A 23,076-nucleotide genomic window follows, 5' to 3' on the forward strand; every position below is an offset into this window, starting at 1 on the left:
AGATGTTACTTGGAATGGTTAATTGGCTTCTTAGGCCCTGGAATTTGGGGGAAAAAAAAGAGAGAGAGTGAAGACTCAGACATCATGCTTTTTGCTTTGCCATCTGCTGTAATTCTTAAAGGCATTTTTAGGTCCCCAGTATGGGTAGTGCTGCTGTTTGTTCCTTTCCAATGCTGATAGGCTCAGGCACACAGGTTCTGGGCTTTTGATTATGAAATTGATCAAGGGTGAATGAGGGAGATTTCTGGCACCTTTGAGTCAGTGGTTGTGGCCAGAGAGACCATATACATTTGAGTAGGTTGTACACTGCACAGCTCTAGGTTGTCCTGGTTCTGGAGAACACAGGTGCCAATATGGGGGTACCACACAAGTCCTGAGGTCCCCACCCAAGCTCATTCCACTCCCCAATATTTTCCTTCCTTTGCCATAAATTGAATCCCTGTCTAAAAATTCTCTTCTAGACATGCTTCCTGACCACTAGCAATCTGGTGCCTATCACCAACATGCTACAACAGTTGTCTTGTAGCTGTGTATGTATTTTAAATGGCTGCAAAAATATTTCACTATGTGGCTGTACCATAATTTATTTGTCAGTTCCCTATTGGTGAGCACTGAGGTAATCTGCAGTCTTTTACAATGACAAATGCTGAAATTAAAACTTGAATATGTGTGTACACCTGTCTGCAAATATCTCCAGGAAAAATTCCGCAAGATGGGATTTCCTAAGACACACCTCCCTCGAGTGGCATGTCTTTCTAGTTGCCTCTAGCACTCTTCCTGTTTTTAACCCTGTCCTCCTAGTTCAGCCTTCATGACCTCTTGCTGAAATCATTGCCATAGCCTCTTGAGTGGAGCCATCTGCCTACGCTTCCCTTTAGAATCCATCCTTAACACGGTTTCTAGATCTCACTGCTCAGATTGTGTTACACGTATGCTCTAAAACTCCCAAGGGTTCACAATTGCTGCCTGAGCTGGTATGAACTCCCCATACCCTCTCCCAGCATCCAAGGCCATCCCATATATGGTCCCGCCCCATCTTTGGTGACTCATTTGCTTGATTTCCCCCACGTGTTGCCTGTGCTTCAGCAGTACCAGAAGGCTCCTGAGTCGCCGAGCTTGCCTTGCCTCCTGTTTCTTTGGGTGCCTTAGAGCTCACTCCCTACTTGGAAGTGTCCTTCTCTCGCCAGGGTCCTCCCTCGTCTCTGCCTGTGTACCCTCATGCTACCACCCCGTCCTGTTTTCTAGATTCTCCCACTCCCACTCCGCAACCTAGACTCCTTCCACATCCCCCTGTCCTCATATCCTGCTTTTGGTTATAATTTCGTATCATGTACCCTTGCAGACCACCTGCTCAGAGACAGCTGGCAGCGTGCATCCTCTGAAGTGGCTAGCACAGAATGTCTTGCACATTTTAGGCGGTTTTTTTTTTTTTTTTAAGGATTTATTAGATAAGATCTTTGCAGTTGACAAATTCTCTTACCCAAAATTGGCATAATCCTTTAACTTGGGGAGAAGAGATCACACACATGAAACTATTATGAAAGTAGTGAATTTCCCAATATATTTAGTCAAGAACACACAAGCTCATTGGCAGTGAGGTTCCAGGAAGGGCAGGAGCAGGAGCAGCCCATATCATCTGCCTTTCCTGGGCATGCAGGGTCACAGATGCCTGTCACACAGCCTGCATCGAGCAGGGCCTGCTGGATTGGAAAGCTGACTTCTGACCAGCTACAGCAAGCAAGGACTTGCAACACCATGTGGGAAGAATTTACCCTACCAATCCACGTGCTTTCATTAAAGGGATGTTTACAAACATCCTGGTTCTTGACTCAAGTTAATTGTCACAGAATGACGTTCTCATGGAGGAAGTGGGAAAGGGGTGGAATTGGGGGTTGAGTGCAGAAAACTGGATGAAATCAGAGGACCCTGAACAAAATCTCTCATGTTACTTTTCAGTGACTCAGAAAGCCTCTCTCCCTACAAATCCCTACAAGGTTGAGACACGCAGGCACACTCAACCTTGAAGTATCTGATTTTACAACTTCAAACTCAGGCTTCTCACAATACTCTATATTCCATCTCTTAGAGTGAGTACCTCTTATCTAGTTCAAGGTCTCATTCATTCTCTTATTTGACAGACACCAATTGTGTGTTCTTGCCTATAAGGAGCTCGCTGACTAATGGCAGATGCTAATTCTAGGGTTCTATTGCGTGAGAGTGGAAGGAGAACTAAGGTATCAAATTTTTACTACTCAGCCCCACTCTGCCCTATGCTTACTTTGTATTCTCCCTGACTGTGGAGCTCGAACATTTAAAATCTGAGTGACTGTTATCCTCAGCATGCACTGTATACTCTGCACCTTATTCCTGGAATCCTTTTATCTTTGGCTGTCCTTATCGCAGGCAGTGGTAGTTTGCTATCATCCTCTGCCAGATTAAACATATATGTTTATTTAATATTCTCTCTGTTGTTGAAAAGAACAATGCAAATGTTGCATAATAACAACAAAGTTCTTTATCATCTTCATTTGATCTGCTGTCATCTGTGAGGTCTCCAGAGCATACTCTGTGCCTTTCATGTTCGTGGACACTGTCGAGAAATAAAACTGAGACTCGAATCCAGATCCTCTGACTCTGAATCCTAGTACAGTATTCCAATATTTAGCCTTAATTTAGGAACACTCACTTTCTCTATTCATAGTAAACGTGTGGCGTCCACTCACTGATAAGGTGGGATTACCACAGAGCATGCAGAATACGAAAGCCTACAGGGCATTGTTTGTCGTGTTCACTTACAGAGCAGACTGATTTTTCCACAGTCACCTGTTCAACCCCACTTGGTAGCAGTTAACCCAGAGAAGCAATTGCCTCTCATCTGGAACCTGAAATGCATCCCATGCATTCTCCTGATTCACCAAGTTCATTGGCAATGTAAATACCAGCAAATCCTGTTGCCAGCTGAGGGTGTAATGTCATCCGTAATGTCATCCGAATGTGAAGGATGACCTGAGTTTTTTAAGGCTACAAAATTAAATGTGTGCTAATTTCGTTATGTTCTATTTTGGCATTTTCTCCTTTTCCGTTTTCTTCTTGGAATTGGTTTGCACAATTTTAACAGATTAAAAATTATTTAGTCACGGGTGTGTGTGTGTGTGTGTGTGTGTGTGTGTGTGTGTGTGTGTTTCAGTCATGGGCATCTTCTTTCGAGTCTTATTAGGCATGGAAAAACCTAAGCTTAGTTTAAAACACTTGCTCCCTTCCTGTGAAGTTTTAGGCTAACTTAAAATGGGATGTGTTATATAAGGAAGGCACCTGACACTAGCGGTGGGGGTGCCTAGGAGAAGGAGCACCCCCCTTGGTTTGTGATAGACTGGCAGCGTTTCCTCTGGTATGTGCCAGAGCGGCAGAGCCAGTTTTAAAAAGAGGATTTATAGGAAATCCAGCTGTGAGTTTTCATTTTTTTCTCTTAGAGCTGGAGGCGGGGCCAAAACCAACTTCAAACCAGGCACACCATTGATCAGGCTAGAATGATGTGGACCAGTCTCACAGACAACAGCCAAGCTCAGAGGAAATATTAGCTGGCAGAGATAACGAAGAGAAAACATTCGCTGACAGATGCACCATCTGTCAGTTTCTGAGGAGCAGTTTTCAAGAAAGCTGAAAATGAATTGAAGAAGAGAGGGGTTTTGTTTGAAAGGTACAGCAGAGCCTAAGGACAATTTTAAACAAAGTAAGTTTGTGTTCCATAGAAAAAGAGGTCGTGGTGGTGGGAAAGACAACAGTTACTTCCTGTGTAGACTGTGAGTTTTGTCATTGATATAAAAAGTTTTCTTTGTAGTGGACTTGATATTTACAACATTTTCTTAACAAGAACTTGATTTAAAATTAAAAAGCAGTGACTGTCATTTTGGCTACTCACTCTAGAAACATTTGCAAATTACAGTTAGATTTATTTTACGTTTATTTAATCTCAGAGAGAATTGTTTTATCTCAGACTACAGATATAGATAAGGCCTTCCTTCCTTCCTTCCTTCTCTCTCTATAACAATGGGCAAAATTATTTGTATCTTTCCTCAAAGGCAGTTTATTAAGAAAGTGACCCACCTTTCAGATTGGCGAGGTTGGCAGTAAATACTTTGTATTAGGATGCTTAATTCCATGGGCTACGTTACTTAAATAGCTATGAATATGACCTGGACTTCCTACGAGCCTTCCAAATAATGTTATTGGTGTTGACATCATTTTTAAAGGAAGCTGCTTCTGGATCTCCTGTAGTTTATCTTTCTCAAAAAGTCTGTTCCCCTCTTTCAGAACATAAGCTACCATATGAAACAATCCTGCTATTTATGTTTAATACATTTTCCAACGGCTTCGTTTTCAAAGTTGGACTTGGGCTGTTCATAATTGTATGTTACATCTAAGTGGTTTGCATTTGATGTCATATGTCGCATGTTTTATTAGACCAGGATTTGTCTAATTCCAAGGGGATCTAAAGCAGTGATTGAGAATCAGATTCTACGAGCGATAGCAGAAAGTTTTCAGGAGGCTCACAGGAGCTCCTTTATTGGAAAAAGTCAGTTCTCTTACAATTTACACAGGCGGAAAGGGATTTATTTTGCATCTGCGTTAGCAGGCTGTCTAGTCCAAACCAGAAGTGGAAGCGCTGGCTGTAAACTCGCCAAAGTAGAAACCACTCAGTGTTATGGCCCAATATGGATGTCAGAGCTCTGGAGCATGTGTGGGAAAATGGCCACAGGCCAACGTCTGGAATCATTTATCTTCCGGTAGAGCCTAGAGGACAACTGTTTTATGCATTTTACAGAAATTCTTGCTGATTGATTTCATTTACATAGAGCTGGTGCAGAGACTAATGGTGAGGACAACTAAAAATGGGAGAGAAATATTGATCTATTTCTGCTTTTCCTTACATCCCGGTCTCATTAGTGTTCTTAGCACCTTTGAATGAGATTATGCCGTTACTGACAACCATATGGTTTCTATGGGGTTCTTTCCACGCGTCTCATAAGAAATGCCACATTTATGTCTTTTCTTATTGGGGAAATCAGAAACTGAAAGTTGAGGGTTTTGTCGTACTGTCTTTTCATTAGCTTAGCGTGTTTCCTACAGTCTGAATGTGAAAAATGAGAGGAAGGTAATATCAGTAGACAGAGTTCTTTGTACACTCCGTGCAACCTATGTAGTCATTTGGAGATGTGTGCCTGATACTCTTTGTGCAGTACTGGGACATACTGCTGTTGATGTGTGGATTCGTATCTGCCTGTGAAGGAATCATCCATGCCAACCAGTATGTTCTGCATGAGCTAAACTCACATGTGCTGACACATGCTGACATGTGACAAGGTCACATCCGGACCTGTTTTTCTAACGTGTAAAAGAATTTTGCCAGCCTCTGACAGTACCCACGTCAGACCTTATGGAGGCATTTTTAATTGATTTCAAGGACCAAGGTAACGGTCAGAAGCCTTGGATTTCAGACGCTCCCCTTATGCTGCCTCATTTTGTGACCTTGAGGAAGATAATTAACCTTTTGATAAATCCATTTCACTGCTTACAAATATAGTGAATAATCATAGCCTTTTTTGTCTCCCAGAGATATTTCAAATGTCAGTAAGACATTTATAATGCATCTTGTGCTATTAGCTTTTGGTACGTATGCCATTAATGAAATTGCCTCCACTCTCTTAGACAGAATTTCTACGTTACACTGAAAAAACTAAAAACTTTAGCCTTTTAAAGTTAAAACAAAATTAAAAACAAAATTCTATAATCTTATGTAGTAGTGCTTTTGTTTATTGGAGGCTGCTCTTGAAGGTATTTGCATCTATTTTTTTCTCTTTGTGGAATAGTTATTTGATTTTCTCATCAAGATTCTCAGCATTGTGTAAGACTAGTCATTTACTCAAACAGGTTGAAGTTTTAAAAATCAGGCTAAAATTGGTGTGATGCTGCTTTGATTTAGTATGATTGAATATATATATTTTTTAAACTTCCTAATGTAAAGAAAATGGATAATAGTACAGATTAAGGTACATAATATTTTCTCACATTTTACAGATACATAGATATACCATAAAAATAAATATATGCTAATCTTCATATATATATATATATATACACACACACACACGCACTTCATCTTTCAAAATCATCCAGTAAAAGTGATAGCATAGCAGCATGTAAGATATTAAAAGACAGGAGTGATTAATGTGTTTTCATTTTAAATCCTTTTCATTTTACATGATGAACATGATCTCAGCTTAGTGTAGTGCAAGGGACATCAGAAGCCAGACCTGCCGTCTCAGCTGCCAGTACAGAGATTCTAAGGGCCACCACGCACCCTGTTCTGTGTACACAGGTGCGTGGTGGCCCCTAGAGTCTCGAAGCGTGGCAGCCTCGGGAGTCACGCCATTCAACTGTGCTCTTCTGCTGCAGCGTGGGAATCAGAATGTGTGCCTTACCGCAGGAGGTGTTTGGGAGGTTCATATGACATGATGCGCATGAAAATGCTTTGAAAACTTTCAGGCCATTTAAAGTCGCTAATTGAACTTCGACAACTTCTTTGTTCCTGGAATATTCCTTTCTTCCCTTTCTTAAGAAATTCTGCCCATCATTCGAAGGCGTCCCTTAATCTTTTTTGATTTCCTCAAAGGTGTGTTTCTTTGGAGCCCCCAGAGTCCCTCTCAGAAAGAGGAAGCTAGTGAATTTTGCCACCCATGTCCCTCCTGCCTCACCCACCAGATGACTTCACTATTACACCCCGTGTTTTCACATGTCCACACTCTGCCCGGTTCTGTCCCTGCGCTCCACTAAATATTTTCTCTACCACTTGCCAACATCCTCCTCCTCCAAAGCTACCTTAAATATCACTTGCCTTTGAAACCTTCCCCACCACCAGTCCTCCACAGAGCTAGAGCCTTCTTCATTCATGGTTCCAGACTTCTAATCAAGGCTTTATCTTGTTCTACTTCTTTCTTTATTTACACATCTTCCTTCCTCCCTAGGCTCTGCAAAGACAGGCCAGGTACCATGCTGCTTTGACTCCCTGGTGTTTGCTGTAGTTTCTCATGTCTGGTTGGTGTTCAAGGAATGTTTTTTGAATGAATGAGAAAGTCAGTCTTTCTGTATCACTTCTTTGTGGGGTCCTGTCATTACACACTTTCTGGGACAGAACCCTGGTACCCATTTGTGTGTCTGGAATAAATTGTCTCTTACGGCATAACAGCACATAGACTGTTTTCAGCTGGGAACCTGAGGTTCCAGCAACGCAAAACCCTGCATCTGATCACCAGCAGATTAACTGTTAACCTGTTAACCTGCTAGTCCTATCTGAATCCTACTAATCATAGTTAGGTAACTAAACATTAAAACTATCATCCAACTGTCTCTATTCTGAGAGAGCCTTGGCATATTTGTGACTAGCTGTGTTTTAAAAAGAAAATCTGACCATCTTTTTGAAAGGCAGTTTGGCAGCATTTATCAAGATCCTCTGATCCAATAATTCTCCTAGGAAATTATCCTAACGAAATGATTTCATAAAAATGTAGACAAAGCTTTCCGAACAAAGATGTTCAGCATGATATTATTTATAAATAATATGAAAAATGGCAAATAAGTGACCAGTATTACTTTTATAATCAAATTAAAATTCTTAAGAATCCCAAGGTTGCTTGACAGATTACGTACTAATTATGTTGACCATAAGGCCTCCATTTTTAGATTCTTTACACAGAACCAAGGATATACGTGGAACAATCAAGTTGAGCAAGTTCTTACCATGCTTCCAATTTTACTACTCTCCCTTCTCTTTAAATTTAGAAAAATGTTGAAAATAAGGTAACCTTTGAGGTCAGAATTTGAAAATTCTTTAACAGAATAATCTGAGCATCAGAAGGGGCCTAGAAGGCCTGCCTCAACCATTTTCATTCAAAAATTGACTGCATGGAGAGCTGGAGATTCAAACTGGTTTAACTTTGCTCTTGAGCTGAGGTTTAAAACAGTTGAAAAAAGGCTGAGAGCGGTGGCTCATGCCTGTAATCCCAGCACTTTGGGAGGCCGAGGCGGGCAGATCACGAGGTCAGGAGATCGAGACCATCCTGGCTAACACAGTGAAACCCCGTCTCTACTAAAAATACAAAAAATTTAGCCGGGCGTGGTGGTGAGCGCCTGTAGTCCCAGCTGAGGCAGGAGAATGGCGTGAACCCGGGAGGCGGAGCTTGCAGTGAGCCAAGATCGCGCCACTGCACTCCAGCCTGGGCGACAGAGCCAGACTCCGTCTCAAAAAAAAAAAATGTTAAAAAGAAAACTTGAGTTTGAGTCTATGTGTTCAAAGACTATGAAGAAAAGTATGCGAATTATGGAAGTTTTTTGGTAATCGCTCATTTAATCTCTTTTTACATGGAATAAGTGGCAGAGGTAAAACCGTGTTATCATAATAGTTTCTGCATGTTGCATTGGGATAAACCGCAAGAGTACCAGGGATAATCACTGACCAAAATGGGTTCGTGTAGTCGATGGAACACGGGATTTGATGGGGCCATGCCACTGAGATACACCGTCCATCACCACATCTGGGCTCAGTGTGGGAGGGTCTGTGTTTCCAATTCTTGGAATAATACTTAAAGTGCATCCCCACTAATAGTGGCACCCCCTGAAGCTCTCAGTACAGGGGTCAGAGCTAAGGATTGCTAGTGGGCAGGAACATTTCCATCTCATCCCCAAAGTGCAGAGAAGCACATTGCTTCTTTAAGCATGTTTCTAAATGGTCCTGTATGGTTGTGTTCCACGTGCAACAACTGAGCAAGTGGGTGCAAATCCTCTGCTTCAGTGAGTTCACCGTCTAAAAGGTGAAGGAGCGCCAACTTCCAAAGTGAATAGAAACACAGTAATACATATACAGGTAAGTCCTCCAGCAGGGCAACAGCCAAGCACACATGCAGTGTCAGTGGCGGCAGGTTAGGGGTAGAAGGAGCAAGGGAAAGTGGAGTCCTGAGAAATTCACTACAGGGAACTTCAGTGTCAGTGACCAGGAGAGCACCTTGAAGTGGTCTCGTCGCTGGTGACACTTTAAAAGACTGAAGCAGCCTTCACGGGGCTGGCACAGTGGCTCCCGCCTTGCCAAGGGCTTCCACATACAGTTGGTGGGTGGCACAGGGAGGAATAGGTCATTTACCGGAGCTTGAGCTGAGCCAGGCTGGTTAGGGGACCTACCTGTGAATGAGAGAGCAAGCTGCTGGCTGAAGAAAGCTTCATTATCCTCCAGCCCCAGGAGCTCCTAGGGGATGGCAGGGAAGGGCATGAGCTCTGTCAGCAGACCACAGGGCTAGAAGGGGGTATGTACAGTTACCTTCAGCCTCTGTGGGGCCTCTCCAGAGACCTGTTTATTCTGCACTCAGCAAAGGGCAAGAGGATCCTGTCTGAATTTGTTGCTCGTGGACCCAGATTTCAAACATGCTCTACTGCCTCAGCAAAGATTACGCCATAAAAGCTTCTTGGAATTATTGGTTCTCTACTCCCCAAAAGAAAACAGTGATTTAAAACAGTCTCCTGAGAACCACTGTTCTTCCCACACATGCTTATTATCCTGCATCCTGGGCCATTAGTACTGGGCCCAGCCAATGACTGGCCTTATATACATTATGAGACATGCTAAGGAGGAGAAACCCGGCAAGCAGATGAGATACAATTTCTTAAACTAACCATAAATTACTCCATGAAAAGAACCCTTATGTAACACTGAGGCATCCTGATTAGTGTTCTTTTGGCCTTGCAAGTACCTGAATGAAACCACAAAATAGTTAAACAACAATATTGGGATCTCAGTTTCAATAAAAGCTGTTTATTTTTAGCTGAGGATCAAACTCCAAAATAAGTGACCTCTCTGTGCCAGGCATTCTAGCAGAGCAGAAGTTATCTTTATCTTTAGAGTTTCTTGTAAAGCCTTCTGCTTCATGCTGGCTTAAACTATAGCTTTATGTTTCTTTTCGGTTTTGCTGACATTCACTTATTTGATGTTGGTGTGTTATTTCTACAAAGGACCTAAATGCTTATCTCTCTACAATTCTCCTCCTCCAAAATGCACAGCTAGTCACACTGTATACTTAATGTCAACCAACATTTATTGAGCAGCTACTATGTGTAAGGAACTATGAAAAGGAGACAGGCCTATAATGTCTTCTCAAGAATATTAGAGTCGTGTCTTGGGGACAGATATGGACACAATTCAAGGAGGAATGATTTTTGATGTAATCAGAGGCTTAAGGCAATGTACTACGGAGCACATATTTAAATCCGATTCGAAGAATGGAAAAGCTTCCTGCATGATACGAAACGTGGCCTGGAAACATCAACAGATTTCACTAGAAGGTAAAGTAGGAAACATGCTCAAGATCAAAGGACGTGTGTTTGAAAACACAAAGACTTTAAAGTGTTTAATGGGTTCAAAAATAAATGAGTGAACCTCAGCGTGACTATACCTTAGGGATGGATGGAAAGATCACTGCACTGGGAAATGCGATTGGAAAGGGAGACGGGGCTAGAAGTTTTTAAGGGTCTTAGATGCTATTTAATAAATCACATGTAGTTACTGACAAATTATGAGGAAGGTGGCGATTTTCAACTTGTAATTTAGGATGAATATTTTGGTAGAAAGTGCATCAGAGAAGATGCAGTAGCACCATTTATAAGTCCATTGCGATAAACCAACTGTCCATTTATTAAGTATATATTCATTAGGTATCTACTGTATGCTAGGCCCCGTTTTAGACTATAGAGACACAGGAATGAACAAAACAGGAAAACAAAGTTTCCTGACTCTTGGAGCTTATGCTGTAGTGGGGAAGACAGAGAGTGAATAGCATAAATAAATGAACTATGTTTATTTTAGTGATAACTGATAAAGAGAAGGAATAAAATAGGGAAAGGGGGTATGGAGGTGAGGGAGAAGGGTTAATTTCTATACATTTTGCAATATATATTCGAGGTAATTAAGGAAGGCCTCTTGGAGAAGGAGCTTGAGGGAAGACCTGAAGGAAGGAGGCTTTAGGCAGGGTCTCTAAATGTCTGGAATAAGCCTGTGTCAAGCAGAGGAGAAAGATAGGTAGGGCCAAGGCTCTGATGCCAGGTGAGCCTGGGATGCTCACAAGTTGACTGGTAAGTTAGGCGGTGTGGGCCAAAGAGGGAAAAGAAGAGAAACAAAGCACCCCTTAGTGACCGTGGGCTTGGGTAATAAAGAACAAGTCAAAGACGACTTAGGTTTTTTTTCCTGAATGGCTTAGGTTGACATATTTGGTGTTGAAACAGCTTTTCTTTTGTTTTGTTTTTTGAGATGGAGTCTCACTCTGTCGCCCAGGCTGGAGTGCAGTGGCGTGATCTCGGCTCACTACAACCTACGCCTCCTGGGTTCAAGGGATTCTCCTGCCTCAGCCTGCCAAGTAGCTGGGACTACAGGCATGTACCACCACACCCAGCTAATTTTTTTGTATTTGTAGTAGAAAGAGGGTTTCACCGTATTAGCCAGGATGGTCTTGATCTCCTGACCTCATGATCCGCCCACCTTGACCTCCCAAAGTGCTGGGATTACAGGCGTGAGCCATCGCACCCGGCCTGAAACAGCTTTCGTAAGATGGTCTTGGTGACCTCATCAAGGAAGAGGAGAAGTCAGCTAAGAGTCAGCAGCCAGGGATTAGGGCTGGGGATTGGAATTCAGTGGCAACATTTTGGATTAGCTCCTGGGAGGAACAGGAAAAGGATCTAACTAGATACAAATATAAGGACTGATGAGCAGGGTGTTGGCTCTATCGTGGCTTGCTGATCCGTCAGGCAAGCATACATTAGCAGTTACTGCGTCAGCAGCAGCACTGTGTCAAATGCTGGGTGGACCGAAGTGGAATCGGCTCACTGATGGAGAAGAAAGAGAATATTTATAAATATATAAAGTTTGTTCCTTCATCAGGTCTGAGAGAATGAGATAGCATAAATATTTAACTCTGACAATAAACCCACTTGTGATACAAACAAGTTTTATTGGGCTGACTCTTAAAAGGTCCATTAAACACACACACACACACACACACACACACACACACAACTCTCTTCCTTGTCTATAGAGATAACTCAATTAGTACCAAATAGCTATATTCTTCAATAATTAACCCCACCTAAATATGTCTGTAGAAATGAGTTTTCAACCAGTACGCTTACAGGGTACCTCACGTGGGATATGAGTGTGCTCTTAATTGGTAATAGGTGTGTTGAAAATATTGACCTCCTCAATCTTGGGCTGGCTGAGCAGGACCTGGGCGACCAAAGGCTTGGGCCTCCCGTAGCCTAGTAGCTTATCCCAGCATGTAGTACAAACACAACGTGTGTGCCATGTGTGAAAAAGGCTGGGAAGCAGGCAGTGTGGACACTCTGTATTCATTTCCCCAGCACAGTGACCCCAGCCTTTTTTGAATATACACTCATATCAGTAACAAAATCTTGAGCAGTACTCCCAATGTATCTATCTTTATGTATTTTATAAGTTATATGCAGTTCTACTGTCATTAATATCTCAAGTCATAAAGGCCAAAGTTCATCAATAATTATGTAAATCTCGATTTCAAATTGTCTTCCAGACAATTTTACACTAGTTCATTTGGCTTCTTGTCTGGTTTAAATCTATGTTCATCATTGTTGCCTTGTAGATGTGACTGTTAACAGGGCCAGTATTAGGAGTAGGGAAATTTCTGCTTCGTCTGTTTCTTGTTGGCTACTCGTTGCTGGTAATTAGTATTTTCTCCATGTGGTTCCTCTGCAAGAATCTTTTTAAGTTGCCTCTCCATTTTGTGGGGATTAGTTTGGTTAAAGATAAGCAATGTAGCTCATAGTCTGTCATAGTCTGTCAATAGTCTGTCAATCGAGTCCATGTCAGCTGCTGCACATCATGATGTAGGGCAGTACTGAAAGCAAGCGTGGAGGTAAGATTGCTGGGGTCAACTTCTCTACTATATAATCCCCATCCTCCCTCCCAGAAACCACCAGCAGGCTGGCAGCTCCAGTAAGGGCACCTCCTATCATATGCTGACATTCCATACTGTCATGACAATTTATTTCTTTAAAAATATTTATTTTGTTTTTATTTATTTATTTATTTATTATTATGATTTTTGAGATGGAGTCTCGCTTCATTGCCCAGGCTGGAGAGTGGTGGCGCAACCTCAGCTCACTTTGTCTGCCAGGTTTCAGGGATTCTTGTGCCTCAGCCTTCTGAGTAGCTGGGATTACAGGCATGCATCACCACACCTGGCTAATTTTTGTTGTCTTAGTAGAGTTGGGGTTTCACCATGTTAGCCAGGCTGGTCTTGAACTCCTGACCTCAAGTGATCCACCCACCTCAGCCTCCCAAAGTGCTGGGATTACAGGCGTGAGCCACCATGCCCAGCCTAATTCTTCAAAAATATTTTAGAATATTTTAATTCAATATTTTAAACACAGATAACATTTCTCATCTAATCATCTGAACCCTGTTTTGGAGACCATTGTTCTTGTGTCCTCTAAGTGTCTATTACCTCCCTTCTTAACCAAATGGAGAAAGCTTTTAGTTGTTATGTGTGTCCCATCTGCCATCCACAGTACAGATCACCTGATTTCATCCTCACAGCCACCCATTGAGGGAGAATGATAGTCTCCATTTTACAGATGAAAAAACTGAGGCTCAGAGGGTTTATTAACTTGTCCAGGTTGGCATTGCTTGTAAGAAAGAGAGACAGACTTGAAGCATATGATCTTTCCCATCTTAACTACTGCCTTCTTTCTCTTAGGGCTTGGGGTAATTTCCATTCTTGTGTCTAAAGAACTAAGTCCTGGAAAATAATGAATTTTCAGATCTCAAGACACGCTTTACGATAATACTGTCGTGGGTGCTACGTGTCAGCTTCCTGGCTAAAATTGCAGCATCGTTATGACTGCTTTCTGTCCATGCGGCAAATCTGGTTGCTATGGTATTCTTCACATAGAAAAATATTTGTCAGCTCCAGGTGGCTGGAACACCACACAAGCTTACTGATAGTGAGAATACGAGCAATGATTCAGTGAATTACAGGATAGTCTCCCGAGAGAAAAATGTGGTCCCCGGGGACTTTGATGAAGTAGGCTAGAGATGTTCACTTTGTATTTTTCCCGCTCCAAAACTTCAACTTTAGTCAGTTGAGTTACAGATAGAGTGGCTAAATCTGCAAAGATGTCAATAACAGGGGATTACTGAAATAGCGTTCCTTCCTGTGGGGGAGGGAATATATTGCATTAAAATAAATGAATGTGTTGACCTAGTCAAATTAAATTGCCATATCCAAAGTAGTGGTGGATTAGGCATTTTAATTGTTGGTCATTGATTTAAATCATCTCCTGAGTCAGAATATATTCTCATTGAACATGATTACATCCAGATAATGTTTTCTTCCAGTAAGAGGGAAAAAACAAAGGAAAATAAATAAAACACAGTTCACTAGAACCTCATAAAAGTTCTTGCACAAGAAGTGAAGTAGCATGGGAAAATATGAGTTCTTTTACAAAAACAAGTTTTTCCTTGAAGTCACTGGAAGATTGCTGTTCACATAACATATTGGTATGTGTATATGTTTATACAAGAGGGGGCCGCAGGCTCAGGAAAATGTAAATCAAAGTCTCTATGGTAGCTGTGGTCATTTTAAAAAATGACTAACAGCATATATAATCTCCTTTCAAAAAACAGTGAGTTGTTTGTTCATTTCTGATTTTTTAAAAATCCATTTTCACTTTCTCCAAAGAAACCCCTATCTGAGGGTTGAGAATCATGTTTCTTTTCGTCTTAATTCTTCACTATTTTGAATTTGTTTTATATTCTGCCAAATACAAGCAAAGCATTATAGTATTGAAAAGTTTTCTCTTAAAAAACATGACAAATTATATCTAGTTTATATTAAAGCAATTTCATTCTGTGCTAAATACCTTAAAATATGATGTTTAAGTATAAACTTACTTTTAAGTCAAAAACAAATGCTGATTAACCTTTTTAAAATATTCTTACCATGAAAGAATCTACATTTACAACATACGTAAATCAGGGAATTTTTTTTTTTAAGATTCAGTCAAAACTTTTTTTATGAAAACATTAGTCCCCTTAGTAAACTGAATTTCATAGCAGAATGTTTCCATAAGGAATATTAACCATCTCTCCTTACTTAAATTATTTACCAAAATTCACTTAATACACAGTTTTAAAGGTGTTTTTGAAGTGAAGTATATTTATGGTTCAAATATCATCAAATGAAAATGTGGCATTAGGCATGGGCTGTGTTCATTGCCTTCTCCGTGTGACTCTTCTGCTAAGTTTAGTCCATTGAATCTAAGTCCAGATTGAGGCAAGAAGGGCTAGAAGAGTATGCATCTACCTAGCAAATACTCTGTCTTTCTTTTTCCCTATGTAAATGAAATAAGCTCTAACACTCCTTGAGGTCTCTGGGATCATTCTGGACTAGTTTGTAACAGGAAAAAAACAACATGAAAACCTCAGCTTAAGGGGCCTTTTCTTCTTTTGCTTCAGCTCTAAAAGAAAAAAGTGCATAATCCTATTACACTTAGTTATCAGCGCCACTTGAAATCCTGACTGCCTTGATAATCACCGTGGAGCCGTGTGCCGTTTAGCTGGTAGAGAGCTAAATTCAATTCATAGTACAGATGACTGGATACACCTCCTCATTTATTTTACTGATCTCGACACTTTCTCCTGTCCTCCAAGTTAAGATCTTTTTTGTTTTGTTTTGTTTTCCTGCTGCAAATACCATGTCACAGCCAACAAAAACACGACAGCAAGGCAGCTCTGAGCAGCATGGTTGTGAGGAAAGGTGGGAGGCCCTGGGCTTCTCTGTGTCTGGGTTGGAATCCTGACACTGTCGCTGGTTGTGTTCACGCCTTCCGACTGTTTTGTCGCTGGTTGTGTTCTAAGCGTCCAGTTGCTCATCTCCAAAATGGCAATGGTAATGCCTACCTGAGTGTCACAAGGGTGAGAGATAATACAGGAAAGAGCCTCGAGCTGTGCTCTGTCTGGGTGCTTGTCCAACAACAAATCATTATGTGATGTTTTCATTGTTACTGTTCCTCCCCTCTTAAAAAGCTCTTAAAGACCATTCTGACTGGAAATAGTGCTCCCACCTAGAACCTTCTGCAAGGAGTCAAGATGTTTGGTGGTTCAACTTTTCGTTCTCCTTCTAATCATTAGCAACTTTCATTTTCATGAAGCCCCGCTGTAGAGATGACCTCCTTTCTTACTCCTCATACTACTTGGTGCAGGGGTGAAGATGTGTATTTAGTGGCTGATTAAAGTATGAAGAAATTATGTGAGGAATTCGTTTGTCCTTTCTTCAGTTGCATTTTTGTTTATAAATTATACCCTCCTTCTTTGAAAAAGATGTTTTAAAAGCTTTGCCATGTTCTCATCCCCTCATTCCCATTTGTTTATGAATGAGGGCTAGAATTGGAACAAAAGGCGTGGTTTGAGTTACAGCATCCCATCCGTGACCTGGGGCACCTCATTGAACCTCCCTGATCCTAGTTTCTTCCTCCATAAGATGGGAATGGTAAAACCTTTTTTTTTTTTTTTTTTTTTTTTTTTTGAGACAGAGTTTCACTCTTGTCCCCCAGGCTGGAGTGCAATGGTACAATCTTGGCTCACTGCAACCTCCGCCTCCTGGGTTCAAGCGATTGTCCTGCCTCAGCCTCCCAAGCAGCTGGGATGACAGGCATGCGCCACCACACCCAGCTAATTTTGTAGTTTTAGTAGAGACGGGGTTTCTCCATTTTAGTCAGGCTGGTCTTGAACTCCCGACCTCAGGTGATCCACCCACCTCAGACCCCCAAAGTGCTGAGATTACAGGCATGAGCCACTGCGCCCCGCTGGGCATGGTAATACCTTTTTAAAAGCTCTTATGAGGATCAAGTGAGCCGTTGCACATAAAGCATTTGGCATCACGCCTGACACCTGATATCAACAATAGCAATGCAGATACCTTTAAGCAGAATATTTGAATGGCATATGCATATGAGAATGAGAAAAAGGATTGAATGGCTTTCATGGGTCCTATAAACTTCCCTCATACAACTTATATCAGGGCAAATACTCCTGAATATGCATTTAAAAGCCTGCAACATTCTCACAAATTCCACAAATTCAACAAATTCCAATAACAACTGTGATTGTGATTAACTAATTAAGGAATAAGAGAAGGAAATTTGTCGATGTACTGTTTTAGCTTCTAAGTTGCATATTCCCTGTTTAGTAAGTGCTGCAATTAGAGCCAATGTTTATCTCCAAACTACAAAATGCAAAAAGCTCTAGAAATTTTTTTTTTTTTTTTTTTTTGTCTTTTCAGTAGTAACTATTTCAATGAGTTGCCAACAAGTTTTAGCATGCCGCTGTGTGCCTAACACCGGGTCAAGTGCTGTGGGAACTGTCGAAAAACAGACTCCAGCTCACAGACCCCTGTAACCTGATTTCAGAGAAAGCCATCCAAGGCCATGTGCACCAAGGGCCAGATTGCCCGGCTGATTTGAGGCTGGCTGCAGTCTGAAGCCATTTCTCCAGCCATTGTAATAACTGTCTTACAATAACTGACTGCCTTGCAAAATGCAGCTTTATTTATCTCCCAGTATCAGAATCCTGCCTGCCTTCTCATTTTTATTAGAATTGGATTACAAAACAGGGAGAAATCACCACGTTACATTTAAGAATAAAATTGAAAAAGAATAATCCATTGAGGCTGATGTCAGGGACAAAGACATTGCTGAGGCTGTGGTCTTGGATGTTTAGCTAGCTGTGTCAGAGACCACAGTATGAAATGTACAAACCATTCTGATTAGAGCTCATCCACCACGCTTTCCTAGCAACAAAGTGTGAGGACAACCTTAACGTTCCTACAATGTTCATGTGGATTTTTTTGGATTCAGTTAGCATGGATGTGGCTTTTGTCTGTAATCACATAGCCAGGACATTGGTGTGTGGTTGACCTTCTCTGGAGTCCTGTGCCATTGTTCCGAGGAGATATTAATGTCACTGACTTCAACACAACGTTTCATCTTAGAAATCACAGGATTGTAGAGCATTAAAAGCATTACAAGACTCTAAAAAAGCCCTCATTTTACTGGTGAGAAAATTAAAATCAGATAGGGTAAAGTTTTGTGCCCAAGGTTATACAACTAACTAGCCACGTTGTTAATAAACCTTTCGGTAATAACAATAGGTGGAGGCTGTGACCAACCAAGTATTAAATCGATTTTTTTAAATTAAATAAAAAGCATTCAGAAGTTACTTAACTTACCATCTAATAATCCATAGTGGGCCGATCATAAAAGCTGCCCAAAGAAAAATACAATTAAAAAGCTGAAAACCGTGTGTATAGTTTTTGACATGACCTTACTTAAGTAATTGTTTATGTCGTAACTTATTAAAGTAAACATACCTTGTGAGTTGTTTACAAAATCCCAACATCTTTTTGGAAACAAGTATAATGAGGCATTGTAGTAATACTTGGTATTTTGTTTTTATGTTTTTGAATGCTGATATTTTGGGGTTTTTTTGAATGCTGGTATTTTTAAGACTGTGTAATTTATACTGAGTACTTTAATAAACGGGTGTAGTGGCTGGGCACCGTGGTTTACACCTGTAATCCCAGCACTTTGGGAGGCCGAGGCCAGCGGATCACAAGGTCAGGAGTTCGAGACCAGCCTGGCCAACATGGTGAAACTCCATCTCTACTAAAATACAAAAATTAGCCAGGTGCGGTGGCATGTGCCTGTAATCCCAGCTACTCAGGAGGCTGAGGCAGGAGAATCGCTTGAACCTGGGAGGCGGAGGTTGCAGTGAGCCAAGATTGTACCATTGCACTCCAGCCTGGGTAATAGAGTGAGATTTGGTCTCAAAAAAAAAAAAAAAAAAAAAAAAAAAAGAAAGAAAAAAAGAAAAAGAAATGGGTGCAGTATTCCAATCGTATATCATTTATTTTTCATCTCTCGTGGTGGTGGTGCTAAGAACGACATGCTTAAAAACCCTTGGGGTTTTGTTTTCACTACTGTCTCAGTAAATCCTTAAAATATATTTTATTTTATCTTTTTTGAGACAGGGTCTTGCTCTGTGACCCTGGCTGGAGTACAGTGATGGGATCATAGCTTACTGTATCTTCTACCTCCTAGGCTCAAACAATCCTCCCACTTCAGCCTCCTGAGTAACTGAAGCCACATCCGGGCTAAATTTTTTTCATTTTTTTTTTTTTTTGGTAGAGACAGAGTTTCATTGTGTTGCCCAGGCTGGTCTTGAACTTCTGGACTCCAGTGACCCCTGTCTCATTGGCCTTCCAAAGTGCTGGGATTACAGGCGTAAGCCATTACACCAAGCCTGTCCTTAAAACATTTTTAACTAAACCAGATTTAGGATAAAATAAAGCCCAAATTGGTATTCACTAGCCATGATAGACCTTTAGCCAAATATTTAGTCATCAATTAATGTGAACTTCCTGAGTGATTTTAGGGTATCTAGTGTAATGAGAAGGTTGTTTTGTCCCAAAGGGGATCAAGAAGCTAAATTTTATAATCACATAAATCTAGAGTTAAGTTTGGGATCATCATTTTTACAACAGTATATAAAATGGCTTAGGGTGGGCTGCAGTTGAAAGTAAGATGCTGTTTCAGGTGGTACATTTCAGTCAGTGACTTCTGCTGAACTCCTGCTAGAAACTGAGATCACCCAGGCGAGGACGAACACAGGGAGGGCAGGGGATAGGGGACCATTTTGTACATGGGAGAGTAACTGAGCCAAGCAGGAAACTGTACTTAGATGAACTTGAGAAAGGTGTGGAAGTGGCCGGGCGCGGTGGCTCACGCCTGTAATCCCAGCACTTTGGGAGGCCGAGACGGGCGGATCACGAGGTCAGGAGATCGAGACCATCCTGGCTAACACCGTGAAACCCCGTCTCTACTAAAAAATACAAAAAACTAGCCTGGCGAGGAGGTGGCGGGCGCCTGTAGTCCCAGCTACTCGGGAGGCTGAGGCAGGAGAATGGCCTGAACCCGGGAGGCGGAGCTTGCAGTGAGCTGAGATCTGGCCACTGCACTCCAGCCTGGGTGACAGAGTGAGACTCCTCCTCAAAAAGAAAAGAAAAAGAAAAAGAAAGGTGTGGAAGTTTCTGATTAGAGAAATAGCTGTGAACCGGGCCCTGTCCCACAACAAGGGCACCCATATAGAACAGGAAGGGCACACAAACAGTTTCCCTCTTTGTGGGAGGGAGGTTCATATACAGCAGCAAGATGACCAGCTAAAAGTGTCCAGAAGTGCTCCTGCTGGACTGTGAAAGTGCCATCAGAAGGACTGGATTTGTTTAGGAACTTTGAAAGGATGACATACCATAGAGTCCCTTCCCTTTCCTCCTGCTTTCCCTCCTTCCTCCTTTCTCTCTTCCTGCCCTCCTGCTTTTTTCCTGACTTCCTTCCTGCCATTCTCACTTCCTCCTTTCCTTTTTTCTTATAACTGGAAGTTGGTTATATCTAGCCATTAAATACTAGTTTTAAAAGACACAGCCGGTTTCCAACCAAATTATAAACATGCTTTCTATCACCTCTCAAAAAATACTAAAGTAATAAAAAAAAAATCTTTGTAGTTCTTCCTTATGGCTTTATATGAAGCATCAAGCTATTCATGATATTACTTTTAAGCAATTAAAAGAAATAAAACATTTCTAAATGACAAAGGAAAAGCATAAATACAAGGCATGAGAGTCATTGACTTATACATGACAGACACTAAGTGTCTGCCCTAATAAACAATAACAATTAGGTTAAAAAGGAAACACCAAATGTCACTTCACAGCTTAAGCCTAGAAAGCAAAGTTAGCCAGAAAATAGTTACAAAATTCTAAGGATTCCGTGGGTTTTGTTATTAAGGCAAAGTGTCTTTTCATTTGTCATTTTCATCAACTAATCTGACAGATTCTTTATGAAGAAAGCACAGAGCCAGAAAATTGTCCCCACCCGGCCAATACCTGCTCAGAGGATCTGCCATTAAAGTCTAGATCACCCCAAACTGCTTTTTAAATGCATTTGCTTTTCTAAAAGTGACGAGCAGTGAAACAAACGTATTCAGTCAATTGAAATAGTTATTTCGGTGAGAAAATTGAATCCTTTTCAAAAGAAGCTGTTTCACTATCTTAGTGTGGTATTGAAAGTTGGATGGTTTCCATGAAAACAAAAATGGACATAAAGGACAAAATAGTTTGTGAGTGATATTTAGAGTGAAGTTGAGTTTGTGTGTGTGTGGGTGGGTGTGTATGTGTAGCAGCAGATCCTAATCAGAAATTTTTCTCAGAATTAACTCTCTGTGTTCATTTCTTTTTTTGTATGACTCATTCAATATTCACTATTCCCATAATATTGGCCATACACCTACTCTTTTCCAGGCATATGTGGTCTTTGGGGGTTAAAGAAGGCTGAGGTTCCTGTCCCTAAAGTGTTTATCGTGGTAACCAATTAAAAGTTTGTTTCCTACTCACATTGGGGGCAGAAGTACTGCTTCACTTCCAGGTCTACTGAAGTTCTGTCACCTCCACATGAAGCTTCTAGGTCACCTGAGCACTGGAACATCTGCTGTGGCTAGAGAAGGAAAGCTGGTGACAGGTCACATGGCAGATTCACCCACCTGCCTTTGGCCAGTGCTCTTTCCCATGGCCCAACAACCAGGAAAGCTAGATTCAGAGTCAACTCAAAGGTCTATCCCATAGTCAGCTGGGTTTTGCCACAACATTATTTAAAGATGCTTCGTTTAGGTTGGGTGCAGTGGCTCATGTCTATAATCCCAGCACTTTGGGAGGGCCGAGGTGGGCAGGTCACTTGAGGTCAGGAATTTGAGACCAGGCTGGCCAACATAGCGAAACCCCATCTCTACTAAAAAATACAAAAATTAGCCGGGTGTGGTGGCACATGCCTGTAATCCCAGTGACTTGAGAGGCTGAGGCACAAGAATCACTTGAACCTGGGAGGTGGAGGTTACAGTGAGCTGAGATCATGCCACTGCACTCCAGCCTGGGTGACAGATCAAGACTCTGTCTCACAAACAAACAAACAAAATAATAAATAAATAATTAATTAAAAAAGATGCTTCATTTAATTTTTTTTTACCATAGTAAAAATATCCTTTTATTAAAAAATGACCTGGAAAGCTAAGACTCATGCACTACATTTAATTAATGAATGATTAGTGACAAAGAAAGGTAGAAGTCTCAGTAAAATGCATGCCCATCCAAGCCCTTCCTTTTGAACAGGTGTCAGGTTTGCCCAATCAGACTTTTCATAAATGTAAGATTGATGAATTTGCTTTTTATTTCTTTCACTCTCCACTCTTTCTGAAGTTGCAAATAAGCAGTAGAAAGTCCATAAGCAGATTCTGGAGGTAAATCAAGTATTAACTAATGCACAGCTCAGATCATGACTATGACAGCAATGATTATCTCCAAAAAATCAGAAGTGGGCAGTTCTCAGCAACTCCTTGTCTGACCCCAGTAGAGAGGGACCCTTCCTTCTCTTTCCCTGCCTTCCGGGCAGCCCTCTCCCTCTGTCATTCTCTTCACATCCCCCAGGTCAAGGCTCTTAAACAGAAACGGAAGTTAAGCCACAAGGTTAGAGGACAGGAAGTGACTCAATGATTCCCTGGGGGTCAGGTGTGTGGGTAGTGAGAGAAAGAAGGGAGAGAGAATTCCAGATTAGAAAAGTAGCCCAGATGGGAGAGTGATCAGGGCTGGAATTTCAGAGATGACAATGACATCAGCATTAGTGATACTCCTCCACTCTGCTACACAAGCATTTAAGAACGTTGCTATGAACTACTTCCCACCTATTTTCTTGGCATGCCTAGGAACGCGGGACTTTCTGGCAGATTTAATGGGTAGTTTGGTGGTGTCTAGATTGTGCTAATAGAAGCCATTATACCAAAGAGAATTTAAAAACCTAGAATTTAGTAAACTTAAGTTGTTTTTTTGTTTTTGTTTTTGTTTTTGTTTTTGT

The 23,076-nt window shown here is 41.3% G+C and overlaps 1 protein-coding gene across 3 annotated transcripts in view; it reads left to right on the forward strand.

The window, feature by feature from the left end:
* STARD13 (StAR related lipid transfer domain containing 13) overlaps nucleotides 1–23,076 on the forward strand; it is a 551,493-nt gene that overhangs the window by 440,730 nt on the left and 87,687 nt on the right. The window contains exon 1 of one of the 3 annotated variants that reach the window (XM_023208809.3): nucleotides 3,525–3,730. The exons of the other annotated variants lie outside the window; for them this stretch is intronic. The gene's annotated coding sequence lies outside the window, so the exon portion shown is untranslated. Of the gene's footprint in view, nucleotides 1–3,524; nucleotides 3,731–23,076 lie in introns of those variants that run through there. 3 annotated transcript variants of the gene reach the window in all.

The sequence above is a fragment of the Piliocolobus tephrosceles genome, chromosome X (assembly GCF_002776525.5).
Source record: "Piliocolobus tephrosceles isolate RC106 chromosome X, ASM277652v3, whole genome shotgun sequence".
NCBI lineage: Eukaryota > Metazoa > Chordata > Mammalia > Primates > Cercopithecidae > Piliocolobus > Piliocolobus tephrosceles.